This window comes from Eumetopias jubatus, unplaced genomic scaffold, assembly GCF_037043125.1.
Source record: "Eumetopias jubatus isolate StellerSeaLion01/CBP00866 unplaced genomic scaffold, mEumJub1_p1.0 scaffold_4, whole genome shotgun sequence".
NCBI lineage: Eukaryota > Metazoa > Chordata > Mammalia > Carnivora > Otariidae > Eumetopias > Eumetopias jubatus.
The window spans coordinates 103,598,010-103,611,608 of NW_028274810.1; the positions used below are offsets into that span (position 1 = coordinate 103,598,010).

General features: G+C 52.9%; 1 pseudogene; it reads left to right on the top strand.

Moving 5' to 3' along the window:
* Nucleotides 1–13,168: 13,168 nt before the first annotated feature.
* On the top strand, nt 13,169–13,235 carry LOC114213430 (U4 spliceosomal RNA; annotated as a pseudogene).
* Nucleotides 13,236–13,599: the final 364 nt, after the last annotated feature.

Below are 13,599 nucleotides of genomic sequence, written 5' to 3' on the forward strand. Positions count from 1 at the left end.
TTTAGGACGGAGAACTAGAAGTCATATTTAAGACAATCTGAGGTTAGAATCCTGGATTCATGTGATTAAGTCTGCAATCTTTCATGGTGGACTCGCCCAACCTAACTCAACCGCACGATAATTAAGAAATTACCTTTATTTATTCTTTCTCAAACAGCCTATCTTCAGAGCACCTGCCCTTTTATCATCGCGTATCGGTTGTTTTACGTGTTATTTAACTAAAGTACTATGACAAAGACACATGGTAGACTCAGCCGCTGGGTGGCTTGTAATAGTTTATTCTCCCTGCGTTCTGGAGGCCAAGGTTCTGAGATCACGGCGTAGGTACGGCGGGTTCTTTCTGAGGCCTGGAAGGAGAGAACCTGTCGCCGGTTCTGATGGTTCGCTGGCAATCCTTGGCGCCCCTGGGCTTAGCAGATGCAGTCACCCAAACCTCTGTCTCTGTGGGCACACGGTCTGTTCCCTGTGTGCACGTCTGTGTTTCTTCTCTTACAAATACATCAGACACGTTGTATTTAGGGTCCACCTTAATCTAGGATGACCTCATCTTAACTTGATGACACCTGTGGAGACCCTATTTCCAAATAAAGTCACATTCACGGGTTCCACGGGTTAGGACTCCACCGTATCTTTTTGGGAGACCCAATCCAAACTGTAACAATGAGCTGTCGTTCCTGGCGGGAGCAGAAGTACACAGGCTTACTTCAGGTGAGTCCATCTCACTAAGTATTTGGTGAACACAAGGCAATCCCATGCTCTGCAGCCTGCTGGTCCAGCAAGTTGGTTAAATGGGGAAGGTCAAGGAAGCCTCAGCCACCTAGGACATTCCAAACCCAGCAGTGCAGCGTCAAGGTTCTGGGATGTCTTCGCATGGGCGGGAGGACCTTGGCTTCCATCTGAGACCTGGAAGGCAGGTCCAGCTTCCTGGGCTGGGGCCAGAGCAGGAACCCACTGGGTCTCAGGTGCAATGAGGGGCAGGCAAAGGCCACGGTCTCCCAGAATTCACCCTGGGGGTGCGGTTGGCCAAAACACAGACCAAATCAAAAGTCTTCTTCCCACCTTTGACGTCTTAATTTGATCCATCACTGAACCCTGCCAATTTCATCCCCTCAGTGTTTCTCAAATTCCTCTGCTACCTTTGGTTCTTTGGATCCCAAGCTGAACCCAAAGTGTGGTGTGGCAAAAGACCTCCCACCCCCAGCTCACCTGTGGTCATGGCTTCAGAGACTCTTATTAAATCATTTGTATTGTCACCATTATTATTAGTTGATTGACAAGTAATTTTTGAGCGAGCACCTGCAGTGAAGAGGCTTCCATTTACAAGGTGAGCCCGAGCCCCCAAGGAAGTATAGAACAATGCCTCCTAAAAGCGGGTCACATGCGCTTATCGATATGCTTTGATGTCTAAGACTAAAAGCAAGAAAGTGAAACCCATGGTCCCAGGAAAGAAGAGGAGGCCAGGTGGCCTCAAGTCACTGGCTGGAGGGGCCAGGCGGGGCCCAGGCTGCCCAGAGCCGGGACTCAGGTCCCCCATCAGACTCCGCAGAAGCAGTGAGAAGGATAAATGACACGCCAGGACGTACAGAAAATGGGACAGCTTCAAAGGAACATTAAAATATGTGCGTGTAAAGTATTTAAAGAGATAAAGGGAAGAAAAGATGCTCCAAAGCAAGAACATGACACTGGGGCGGGGGGAAGCACACAGAGGGGCGGGGGGCTGCGGCAGAATGAAGCAGAACCACAGAAATTAAGCAAAAATAAAACGAAACCAAGTAAAACCACATGGGTACGTTGACAGTCACCTAGAATGAGTGACTTAGGGAAACCATCCAGAAAAGAGAAGATTCGAGACCCAGGCAGAAGGAGGAGCAGATCCAGTGTCTGCCGAAGGGGGGCACAAATGAGAGGCAGGGGTGGGGAGGACGAGGCAGCTTTTCAAAGCCGCGATGGCTGAGGGTCCCTCTGAACTGATGAGATTCTGCGCAGATGGAAAAAGCAGTCTCTGAGCAGGATACGTGAGAACGCAGTCCCGTACAAACACATGGAGCTTCGCATTTGTTGACTGCAATTCAAAGAGAAAAATCGTAGCTGCCATCAGGGAGAAAAACGGGTGCTTTCACACACTGCTGGGGGGAATGCAGATTGATAAATCCTTTTGGGGGGAGGTATTTTGCTATAACAGATATGAGTCTTAAAAAAAATCCACAAACCCATTTACTCATCATGTTCACTTCCAGAAATCTGTTCAAAGAAAGCAGTAATTGGTATATACAAGGATTTGAATTTAGCAGTGTTTGTAATGGGAAAAACAAAAATTGGAAGAATCTAAATTATTTCTAAACAAACAAATACATATAAACCATGGTACTAACTATAAGCCGAAATCTGACCCAGCCATAAAAATTATGTTTAAAAGAGTATTTAAGGATGTGGAAGGACAAGCATGACTAATTCACGTGGTTATTAACTGAAAGAGAAAGCAGGCAAGTCACATGCATACTCTGACTCTGTGTGTTCACATGTGCTCATGTGTGCATGTGTGTGGGTGCATGTAAGTGGAAAGATTTTATGATTGCACTAATTATCTCTGGGTAGTGGGCACACCGTGATTTTCCATGTGGATCTTCCCTGCATTACCTGCAATAAACATGTATTAATATTGTTGTAATAAATGCATTAACTCCGAGCCCCTTGGAGGCTCCACGCTGGCCAGACCACTAACAGCACAGGGATGAAGAGTGAATGCTTGGGAGCCCCAACAGCCTAGCTCAAACCCCTCAGTCGCTTGCCCCCTGGAGACCAGAGCAAGTCACTTAGCCAGTCTTGAGACTTCATTTCCTTACGTGCCTACCTCTCCAGGCTGGGGAGCATTAAATGCTGTAGCCCATGTAATGTGCTTAACATGGAGCCAGGTACAGTGTTGGTGCAAATAAATAAGTTGCTTAAATAAGCCAACACTATTTCTGAGTATGATACTTCATCAGCTAGAATTCTATGTCCTATGGCACTAGCTTTGCAAAACGTCTGCTGCAGAAGGAAGCCGGATGGGCAAATGGAAGAGGAGAAAATCCTGATAAGAATGTTAAGAAGAGCTCCGCATGTACACGGGGAGTAGACACCTGAAGTGTGGGTGGCGTTCAGGTTCAGTGTGCTCTGGCAACGCTCATAGAGAACCAGTTGGTGTGAGGTCTTGGAGCAGATCATTTTCTGAAGGTGTAACTGGATGGTGTGGAGGGGCATGGAGGCACTATTGTGCATGAGTTCCATGCCATACAGGGAATCAGAGTCCTATCCAAAGCAATAATGCGAAGTGCATGTGACTGAGGGCTCCAAACAGCCAGGCTGGTAAGCCTGGGGAATGCGGGAGGGCTTCCAACCCGAGGAAGCCTGTTGAAGACTCTGTCGCAATACAATGGTCTCGGGGACCTGGGCTTACCAGTGCTGTGGCGTGCTCCATACCTCACACTCTCCAGGGCTTGCCATAGAACGGCCCCAGCTCTCGGTGGATGGGGTGGGGGTCCAAGCAGGTCCTTGCTGAGAAGAGTGGCCCTGGCCTCAGCCACCACTGCTTCCCAGATACTCTGGTCCCTGATCCCCTTTGTGTTGAGGGCCTGAGCCAGACAGGATGCTGTTGGGCTGAAAGTCACAGAAAACTGCACCAAGCCATGCATTAAACAGAATACAGATTTTTTTTCCCTTTGTCCCAGAGTAATCTGAAAACGTTCCTCCAGGTTTCAGACCCCTGGTCTTGCTGCTGCTGCAGCTGCAGGGTGAGCTGTGGTCAGCCCGACCAGGAGCACGTTGGCCGAGGAGGCCAGGAGGCCTGAGGGACCCGAGTACAGGCAAGTCCCCTCCTCTCTGCCATGGCAAGGTCATGGCCTCGTCTTGCACAGGAGATGGGGAAGGGGCTCAACCCTGGTCTTCTGCATGTATGAACGTAGGATGCCCCGAGATCTCATGAATGGGTGAGTTTAATGCCTTTAAACTTCACCCCGTTCTCCAGCCCCATGGCCCACTGGATGGAGGCCCATTAGGAAGACAGGCGCAGCTCCAGAAAATAAAGAAGCATCACTCTCTTTGCAGTTCTGAGTGTTGGGAGCGAGCCTACGGTGCTGGGCATCTGTTGGGTGTGTGCAAGGTGCTGGGTGCTCCCTAGAGAATGTCTTTTCATGCCCAAAGTCCCCCCCAGGTGTGGGTGACTCTCCCCATTTCACAGCTGAGAACCCAGTGTCCATCCTTTGTCCAGAGCCACTGTGTTTGCTGGGTGCAGGCTAAGCTGCTAGGAGAGGGGCCCTCACTCCAGCACCTTCCATGGCACACGGCTTCCTTTCTCTTTTATGCATGCCCAGAATGAGCAGGCCAGACTGCGCCCTGATTCCCCGTCATCATTCCCTCAGCAGGGAGGGGAAGCAAGGAGAAAGTCCAGGGTGAGAATCTTCGAGCTGCATGGACCCTTTGTGCTCACAGCACGTCGGCCTGAGCTTAAGCACGCGGCCACCCTTACCTCCTAGATGGTCCCAGCTTGGGCTGCTAAAACAAAATACCACGGGCTGGACGGTGTAAACAGCAGGCATCTACTTCTCACAGTTCTGGAGGCTGGAGGTCCAAGATCAAGGAGCCGGCAGATTCGGTCTGGTGAGGGATTGCTTCCTAGAATAAGAGATGGACAGCTACCTCCTTGATGCATCCTCACAGGGGGGCAGTAGGCGAGTGAGTGGGTGACGGTTTCTTCCTCTTCTTACAAGGGAACCAATCCCACCGTGGGTTCCCCCCAGGACCTCATCTAAACCTAGACACCGCCCAAAAGGACGCCTTTCCTCCTACGAGCACACTGGGGGTTGGGGCATCAGCACATGCATTTGGTGAGGGGCGCAGGAGTCTGGGGAGGTGGGCTGTGAGCCACAAAACCTTGCAGGGGAGTGGTGTTCAAAGTTGTTAGCTGCCCGTGCACGCAGTCCCTGCTCCGGCACATGGTCTGCACGGTCACAACCTCCCCACCTTGGCCCACACTTGCTCCTCCCCAGGAGAAACTCACAGTCCTTGCCTCCTGATCATCTGCGACTTCAGCATGAACTTTTGGGAGGACACAATGCAGCTCAAGGCAGATTCGTTCTTTGTAGCTCCTGTGTCCTTACGCCCAGCACGGAGCCCCCTTCGTGGGGAAGTGAGCCAGTGTTTAGAACACAAAGGGCTGACTTGAGTATTGGAACTGCTGTGGTGCTGATTTGGTGCACAAATCTTGAGAATTCCACAGGAGAGCACCCTCCCTGGACAGAAGCGTTCCGGAGATGTAGGCAAACAGCCGGGGGCCGGCCCAGCTCTGGAGGAGCCGCCGCCCCCATATCTGACCACACTTGCCACGTTCGCAGGAAATGGAATCAGCCCCATCCACCTAAGAGCTGCAGAGAACCCCTAAGGGGGGCTTTTTCCTAATGGAGCTGCCAGTGACCGAGGGCTGGGCAGACAAGGTGAGTCTCTCCCCAGGACAGGCATGGGCACCCAGTCCAGACAACTCCTGGCCTACGAAGGGACACGGATTGCCCGAATTCGAGTCCACGGCATTCTTGGACACTGGTGGGGGCAGGCCAGCCCCTCTTGCTGCTGTGTTTGATGGGAAGCGGTGAGTGGCCCCAGGCCTGGTGTGAAAGCGTCACTTACCTGCCGCCCCTTCTTCCTCTTGAGATGATGAGCCGGCTGCCGGGAGGGAGGCACAGTGCTGGCAGCCCAGGCTTCTGCCTGGAATATTTAAACACCGGACTCCACTGGCCCAGGAGGTAATCACATGTTAAATTATGGAAGGTCTCTGGGTTCGGCTCAGCCGCAGTCGAGAATGGATGGGTTGTGGTAATTCACGAGGCAGGCACATCTTTAACTGCCTGGCGAGAACATTCTTGCATAACTCGTGAGCGGCTTCGCCGTCAGAGGGGGGGACCAACCGAGCCCCCAGAGCTGGGCCTTATCAGTGGGGTGGTGTCGACATCTGCGCTGTGAGCGGACACTCTTGCCTGGGGCCTACCCACCAGCGGTTAGGTTTTAGCGGCATATTTAAAATGATGTCGCTATTGGACACAACCCCCTGCCTTACGCATTGCTAACTCCTTGTTTGGGTCGGCTCAGGCCTCCCTAACAAACTACCGCAGGCAGACATTCATTTCTCGCAGTCCTGGGGGCTCGAAGTCCAAGACTGGAGTGCTGGCAGATTCAGTTCCCAGTGAAAACCCTCTTCCTGGCTTGTAGGGATGCACCTTCTGGCTGTGTCCCTGCATGGTGGGGAGAGAGAGGATATGCCTGTCTCTGAGGCCATCATTCGGCCTGCACAGACCCATCCTGAGGTTGGGGTGTGCAGCCGTGAGCAAGGAGACAGGACCGCTGCCACCACGGGCTCACGTTGTAGCGTAAACCCCGTAAACCCCGTTTCCCTGCACAACACCTTTCCTGCTGACACCCTTCCTGCCGCGGTGGTGGGCATGGAGGGGTGCATACCCAGAGCAGCACTCTCCTGCGAGAACTTCCAGGATGATAGAAACGTTCTCTATCCACGACCGGCACGGGGAGCACCAGAACTGAGACGTGGCCAGGGTGACTGAGGGACTGAAGTTTAAGTTTTATTTTGTTTTAGTTAATGAAAATGCTGGTGTCCACAGGAGGCTGGTAGCCCCCATGCCAGTCAGCACCGCACGCCTGGGTCTCCCTGCAGATCCCGCTCCCCGCCAGCGCATCCCCAGGTCAGATCTGAGGCCACTGTGTTTGGCCAGCATCCCCTCCAACACAGGACACAGTAAGGCTGTGCTTGCTGGCTCCCGGGGCCTCCCTCCTTTTATTTTCCTTTTGTTTGCTAAACCAGGCACTTGTATTCTGACATTTTCCTCTGGATTCTTTCCTGTAGTAAGAAATATGAAATCCATAAGTCCTAAGTCTGCCAAAACCACAGTTTAAACAAATCTTTTCCTCATTGCCTTCCCGATTCAGGAAATCCGACTGTGGTGTCTAATCCCAGCAGAACCATCTCCCAGGCCCGCCCTGCCCACGGCCCTCCTGCCTGCCCTCCTCCCCGACGCAAGACCGTCTACGAACGCTTGCGTGTTGTAGGGCACGGACGTGGGCCAGGCACCCTCCCACATGCTCTGCAGATGCTAACTTGTTAGTTCTTTATCAGTCATGCAACATACATCATTCACCCCATTTTTACAGGTGAAGAAACGGAGTTATGGAGCGCTTTGAGGGACGGCCTGAGGCCCACGGCATAAGGGACAGAGAGCCAGGACTCGAACCCAGGCCGTGAAAGAGAGGTGCTTGCTTTGCTGGGCTTCTCCCCGAGCCCTGAGCCCTGCATTTCTCTGTCAGGACCCAGGTGCCCCAGCACCTACACAGAGGGTGCCCCTTGAAAGCTATGTCCCCTTCTCTGCCCTGTGAGCTGTCCAGCGTTCCTGTCCTGCTTCCTGCAGCTGTCACCGTCCTCAAAAAGGGAGAGCCCCGTGGCTCTGGCCCTAAGCCTCACCTGCAGCTTTAAATAGTCCCAGTTCATGCTTCTTCCAGGGTCTGCCGTCCCTCGCCCTCTGACCTAGGAGCTGAGACGCTGCCTCGCACCCCCTTAGGAGCCCTTCACCTGCAGACAGCCCTCTTCCTCCTTCTCGATGCTCTAACCTGGCCGGAAGTCTCACTCTCCTTGTTCCCCTGAGAGGGGCGAGCCCTGGAATCCCCCACTCCCCCTTCCCAACAGCCTGGCACCTTACCTAAGGTCTCCCCCTTCCTCCTGAGGGGACCCCTCTGTTGGAACCCCAAATCTGTGTGTCTGACCTCCTTTTGTCTTCCTTCTGTGCGCCTGTGTTTTTGAGAGACACTTGCAGGCACGTTCTCCAGCTCCCCGCTTCCCCCAGCAAAGCTGGTACCGGGAGGCAGAAAGTGCGGGGCCTGAGCTTCCACTCACTGTCTTCTCAGCGCTGGGGTCTGCGACCACCTGCGCCCCGCCCCCCGGCACTTCTTACGGGATGACACTCATCGCTTCCCAGCCTCCCTCCTCAACACCTTCCCTGGCCCTCTGCAGAGCGGGCGGCACTGGGGCCTCAGAAATCGAAAGTCTTGATCAGAACTGATGTGACTGAGAATCCAGGGTCCACCTGAGACCATCTGAGAGGGTGACTGGTGAGGACCCCAGGGCTTTCAGGTTACTGGAAGGCAATTCGGGAACAAAGGGAGAAAGGGAGGAGTATCATTCACCATGTGCTCCCTGTGTGCTGGGGTCGGGGTGAGGGGGGCCCTGGGCGGTCGCAGCCGGAGCCCCAGGCTGGCTCTGTGCAAGCAGAACGTAGATGCTCCTGTGGTTTTAAGTCCTGCTTCCCTGGCCTGAGACGCACAGTTAAAAAGAGCAAAGATAAACAGCCCGTCCCCTAATGCCTTAAAGTCTGTATACCCAAGGACTCTATCACCAAAGCCGTGCTTTCCCTGTGCTTGCTAAAAATGGCACAGGCTAAAGAGCGGCCACTGGCCTGTGGTTAAAGCCTCCATAAGCTGCAGTGACCTGCCAAGGTCAAGATCTGGCAGAGCCTGAGCAGATGCTGGCCTGAGGCCCCGCGTGGCCTGCCCAGGCTGCACTCCCCAACCCTGGCCGCATGGAACCTTGCAGTTCCCACAATGTCAGAAACGCACAGGGGGTGGGAGGGTGGATGCTAAGGCCTCGGTCCACCTGCTCAGATCGGTCTCCATCATATCTGTGTTCCCAGATTTCGTTCTCAGTCTGTTTCTTCCATTCTTAGAAACGTAGCCGGTGACAGTCTCCCTCCCAGACCCCACCCTGAGTTCAGAGCTGGACACAAGAATCAAATAGGTAAAGGGCAAAAGGAAATCATCTTCATTTCTGGCAAGGTTGTTGGAGAAGGGGTGACCGGGGTGCTGCCAAATGGACTTGCTCCTAGCCCGACACTTGACTAGGCCCAGGTCAGAGCCGCCTGCCTGAGTTTATGACACAGTGCAGGAGAGGGGTCCAGGATCTGCCCCCTCTGCAGGCGGGGCTGGGGCACCCACATCCACTTCCTTCCCCATGCTAGGTTAACTAAAGCCTGCCCCCATAGATGCCCATGCCCTGGCCCTGAAACCTGAGAATACATGACCTCACATGGCCGAGGAGACTTTGCAGATGGGATGAATCAAGGACCTTGACACGGAGATTATCCAGTGGGCCCGTGGTCATGGAAGGGTCCTCACAGGGGAGTGGCGGGAGGGTCAGTGTCTGCAAAGGGTGATGTGAAGGTGAACACATAGGTCAGAGTGAGGAGGCCGTGGGCCAAGGGGTGTGGACACGACCAGAAGCTGGAAAAAGCAGAGAAATTCTCTCCCTGGAGCCTCCAGCCCTGCCGCCCCATTTTTGGGTTTCTGGCCTCCAGACTGCAAGATAATACATCTGTGTTGTTTCAAGCCACAACCTTTGTAGTAATTTGTTACAGTAGCAAGGAGAAGCTAGAAGGAAAACCGAAACTCACCGACAAGCCACGCCCCCTTGTCTGGAGGGGAGCGAATGTGTGGGAGGGAGAGCGAAGTCAGGAACAGCAATGCCCATGGAGAAAACAGGGGTGGTGTGTGAGAACCACCTCCCATCCTCCCCGTCCTGGGAGGATGGGTCTAGCTGCTTAAACAGAAGGAAACCGAGGCCCCAGAGTGAGGGGTTTGAGCTCAGGACAAAGCAAAGCAGAGGACGACCTGTGCTTGCTTGTATGCTTCTGCCCTTCCTCCTGGTCCTGTAATGACATCTCGGGGCTGGCCTCTTGGGGAGGCAGAGCTCCAAGCAGCAGGTTCAGGGATCGGGGAGGAGAGGCAGAGGCTCCTTGTCACAAGGTCACGCAGACTAGACAGCGCACTCTGAGCTTTGCATGCAGATATTGACCGCTCATTATTCATCCTAACCTATTTATGCCTCTTGATGGCCTGAGTCAATTCACACCCTAAGGACTTCTGCTGCCAAGTGAACGGTGCATTTTGTTTTCCCATTTGGCAGGGAGAGCAGGACACGGAAACCGAGTTCAACGTGGCGGCCCTGCGTGACCCGGCTGGTCACCCTCGTCTTGTCTTCCCCAGGACGCCCACATCAGCACCTGGTCTGCAGGGAGATGGGGCTCACGCTCCGCTCCTGTGATGACATCACCTCCCGCCATGTGCTGTTTTCATCTGCTTGTTTACAACAGGTATTTGATAATTCCCTGCTCTGGTGGGGAGGATAAGGCACCAGACACGTCCCTGCCCCCACAGAGCTCATGGCCTCATGAGCAGGGGCAGAAGGGGAACGTGTGCACACAGTCGAATGCATGTGTTGCTCGCTTGCTGAGCGGGGTGCAGGCTTGGGAACCCTAAGACCCTGGTTTGAGTGTCCCTTAGGAGCTGCGGACTTCGGGCCTGTGTTGACCTCTTCTGCAGCAGGGGCAGCTCACAGCACCTTCCCCAAGCTGCACGATGACAGTGGCCCCCAGCCTGGGAACCATGCTGGAATGGGAATTGGGGTGGGGGGACAGGGGAGGTTTTGCTCCCAGGACCCATCTCCACCCACCCCTCCTGGTCCGTGCCCTTCCCATGCAGATACCTAACCACCCACTGTCTTTAGCACTACTTAACCCTTTCTTGGGTGTGGCCCTGGGAGGACCAGGTTTTGCCCTTTGGTTATTAAAGATTAAATGGAGAGTAGGTCCAAGAGCATCAGAGACCCTCTACGCGTGGTCATTTCTCCCTCTGCTCCTTTGCTGTTTGCAAGCTGTACTGTGCTTGGGAGTCACTTAGGGTGTTAAAATACAGATTCTGACTCAGCAGGTCTGGGCCAGGGTGTGGCGATCTGCATGGTTTAGCAAGCTTGGGCTGATGCGGGGCCAGGGACCCCATTCTATGTAGCAAAGTTCTAGGGAAGTTGGTGCTGGAATTATCTTTGCTTGTGGGTGCACTTTCTTGTCTTCGTGACCCTGAGACCTGAAACAGAGCCATTGCATAGTCGGAACTCGACACACGTTTGGGCAGGTGGGCGGCAGGCGGAATATTTCCAGAGACAGAGCGGACCCCACCTCGGTATATGAGGACAGAGGGGACCCCGCCCCTTTAGGGTGTGGATGCTTGCCCTTCCCCCTGGCCTAGAGAATTCGGAGGCTCAGCCGGTGTTGGTCACCTTGTCCCCTGTCCCCGACTTCTACGTGCTCTGCTCTGTTACCTGGAGGTCCATCTGGCCCAGGTTTCCAGCCTGACACTGCCTCTCCCCTGGTGAGTAGGTCTGGAAAAGTTACTTGACTTTTCTAAGCCAGTTTCTTTATCCTTAAAATGATGGTACTCCTTATCTCTAAGGGATGCCATAGGAATCACAGGGACAGTGTGCTAATCAAGGGGCTGGGGGTGTGAAACACGATTTTTATGTGTAAGCCATTTACCTTGGATGCCTTGCCCACAACTTATCTTAACGCAGGCAATTTCAGATTCAGGAATCACCTGGGAGTCTCCTCCACCTGGAAGCCTGCCCTGATTTCCCTAGATTGGTTCAGGTGTTCTTTCTCCATGCCCAATGGTGAGTGCATTATTTATTCCGCACCCCTCCCCCCCCCCGCCCAGTGACTGGGCTCCTGCGGGTCCCTCATGATGGTCTGCATCTTTCGCACTCAGCTCAGCACCTGGCACTTAGGGAATGCTCCTTAGTGAAGAACCAATGAAGCAATGGACTTCCCTGAGGAACTTAGTCTAGGAGAGTAGAGAAATGGGGAAGAAACTGAGGCCACTGGCAGAATTGGAGCCCCTGAAACTCTTGGGGCTCATTAAGCAGCTCCCAGAAGAGAAGAAGCAGGTATTGACTCAGTTTCAGTTCTAGGTTTAAGGGAGAGGTATTAAAGAGATATTCATTGTTTTTTTTTTTCTAGTTTGACCCAGTTGCTTCCCTAGGGCTGAGCCACACTAAGACTTGTCTAGAAATGGGGACTGAATTTTGGACATCATGTCTTCTGTGCCGACTCAAGAGAATCCAAACTTGTCATCGTAGAAAGAATGTGGCATCCTTCAATCCCTCCCAACACTATTAGGAAGGAAACTTTTCTTGGCAACCTCCTATTCATCCTTCAAGACCCGACTCAGATTGCCCCTTATCTCCACCCCATATATATAAGACCCTTTGCATTTCCCAATTCTCTCAGGACAAGTTTAGGGCCTATGTGCTCATGATCCCCACTATACTGGAACCCCCTGAAGAACAGAAACCGGACCTTGAATCTTCAGGACTTTACTAGGGTTTGGCACACAGTAGTTGCTCAATAAATGTTTGCATCCATGGATGTTACTTTGTGCCTTTCACACTCTACCTGATGGGCACCAAATGAATCCCCTTCTCTTTATGTGGTTCCTGCTGATTAGATTTGCAAAAGCTCCTGTCCTGCCCCTCGGGCCCCTGGACACGCCCAGATGTTCAGCTCCTGGGGGTACAGGGCTGGGGGGGGGCCCTCCAGAGTCAGCCCGTGGCATCCCTCTGACATGCTCATGCCGATAGAGGTTTGGAACGCATAGTCAGGATTGATTTTTGTCTTGATGATTTAGGCGGAGATTGATTTTCTCAGGTAGAGGCTTTGCACTTAATGAAGTGAGGGCCGCTCAGCTCCATCCAGACAGGATTACGTGCAAAGGACAATTACCCTTCTGGTGACAGCTTCTCTCTTTTTAAAATATATATAACGCCATGAAAATAACTCAGCTGACGAGGCGAGGTATGATGTGAAGTGGGTGGTGACATTACAGTGGTCTGCATACCATTTTCTCACCACTGGGGGAAGACGTTATTATTGTTTGTTTGTTTGTTTGTTTGTTTGTTTTAAACCTGGGAACAGTGCACAGCGTTGATTTAGAAAAAAGGGATGAAATATTTAAGTTAGCAGGAGAATGTTTTAGATGTGCTTTCCTTTAGCTGAAGCCTAAGAGCTTGGCAGAGACCGAGACCTCCCTGCAGGATTTGAGGCTGTTCCTCGAGACGAGGGGTGGGCAGGGCTCTCCCGTGCCGGGATCCTGCAGGCTCCCCCACGCGGCTTCCAGGTGGGGTTCCTGTGCGTGAGTGCGGTTGGAATTGTTCATTTTCCAGAAAATGGGGGGAAACTGCTTCCAGACATCCTCATCTCGTCTTGATGAAGGACCTGTGCCCCTTGGATGTGTTTTCTATTTGAAGTTGGTCCCTAGCTTTGCGCAGTGGCAGTATCGTAGCCAATGAGGTTTATCCGAGGCGCGATTATTGCTAATTGAAGTTGGTCCCTAAGCCCATTTTGCTCAAGGGGTTCACACAGTCCCATTCGTCCTTCAGTGGGATCATTCAGGTTTTAGTGCTGAAATCCAGCTGGAGACCTCCAAGTCCCCAGGCCAACGGGGACGGGTGGTGAGCGAGCAGACACTTAGACAAGCTCCTGAGAGGGAGGAAGAGAGGATGAAGTGCAGGTGTCTCTGATGCCGGCAAGGAAGGTGGGGTGAGGACGTGGGGTGGCAGAAAGTAGGCCCCTTGCTCCGATCTGAAATGCAGCGACAGAATAACCAAGCATCTTCAGAAAGTAGATATAAATGTTAAAGAACTTGGTTTTGTAGGACTATGTGGTTTGGAGACAAGAGATCCAGCAG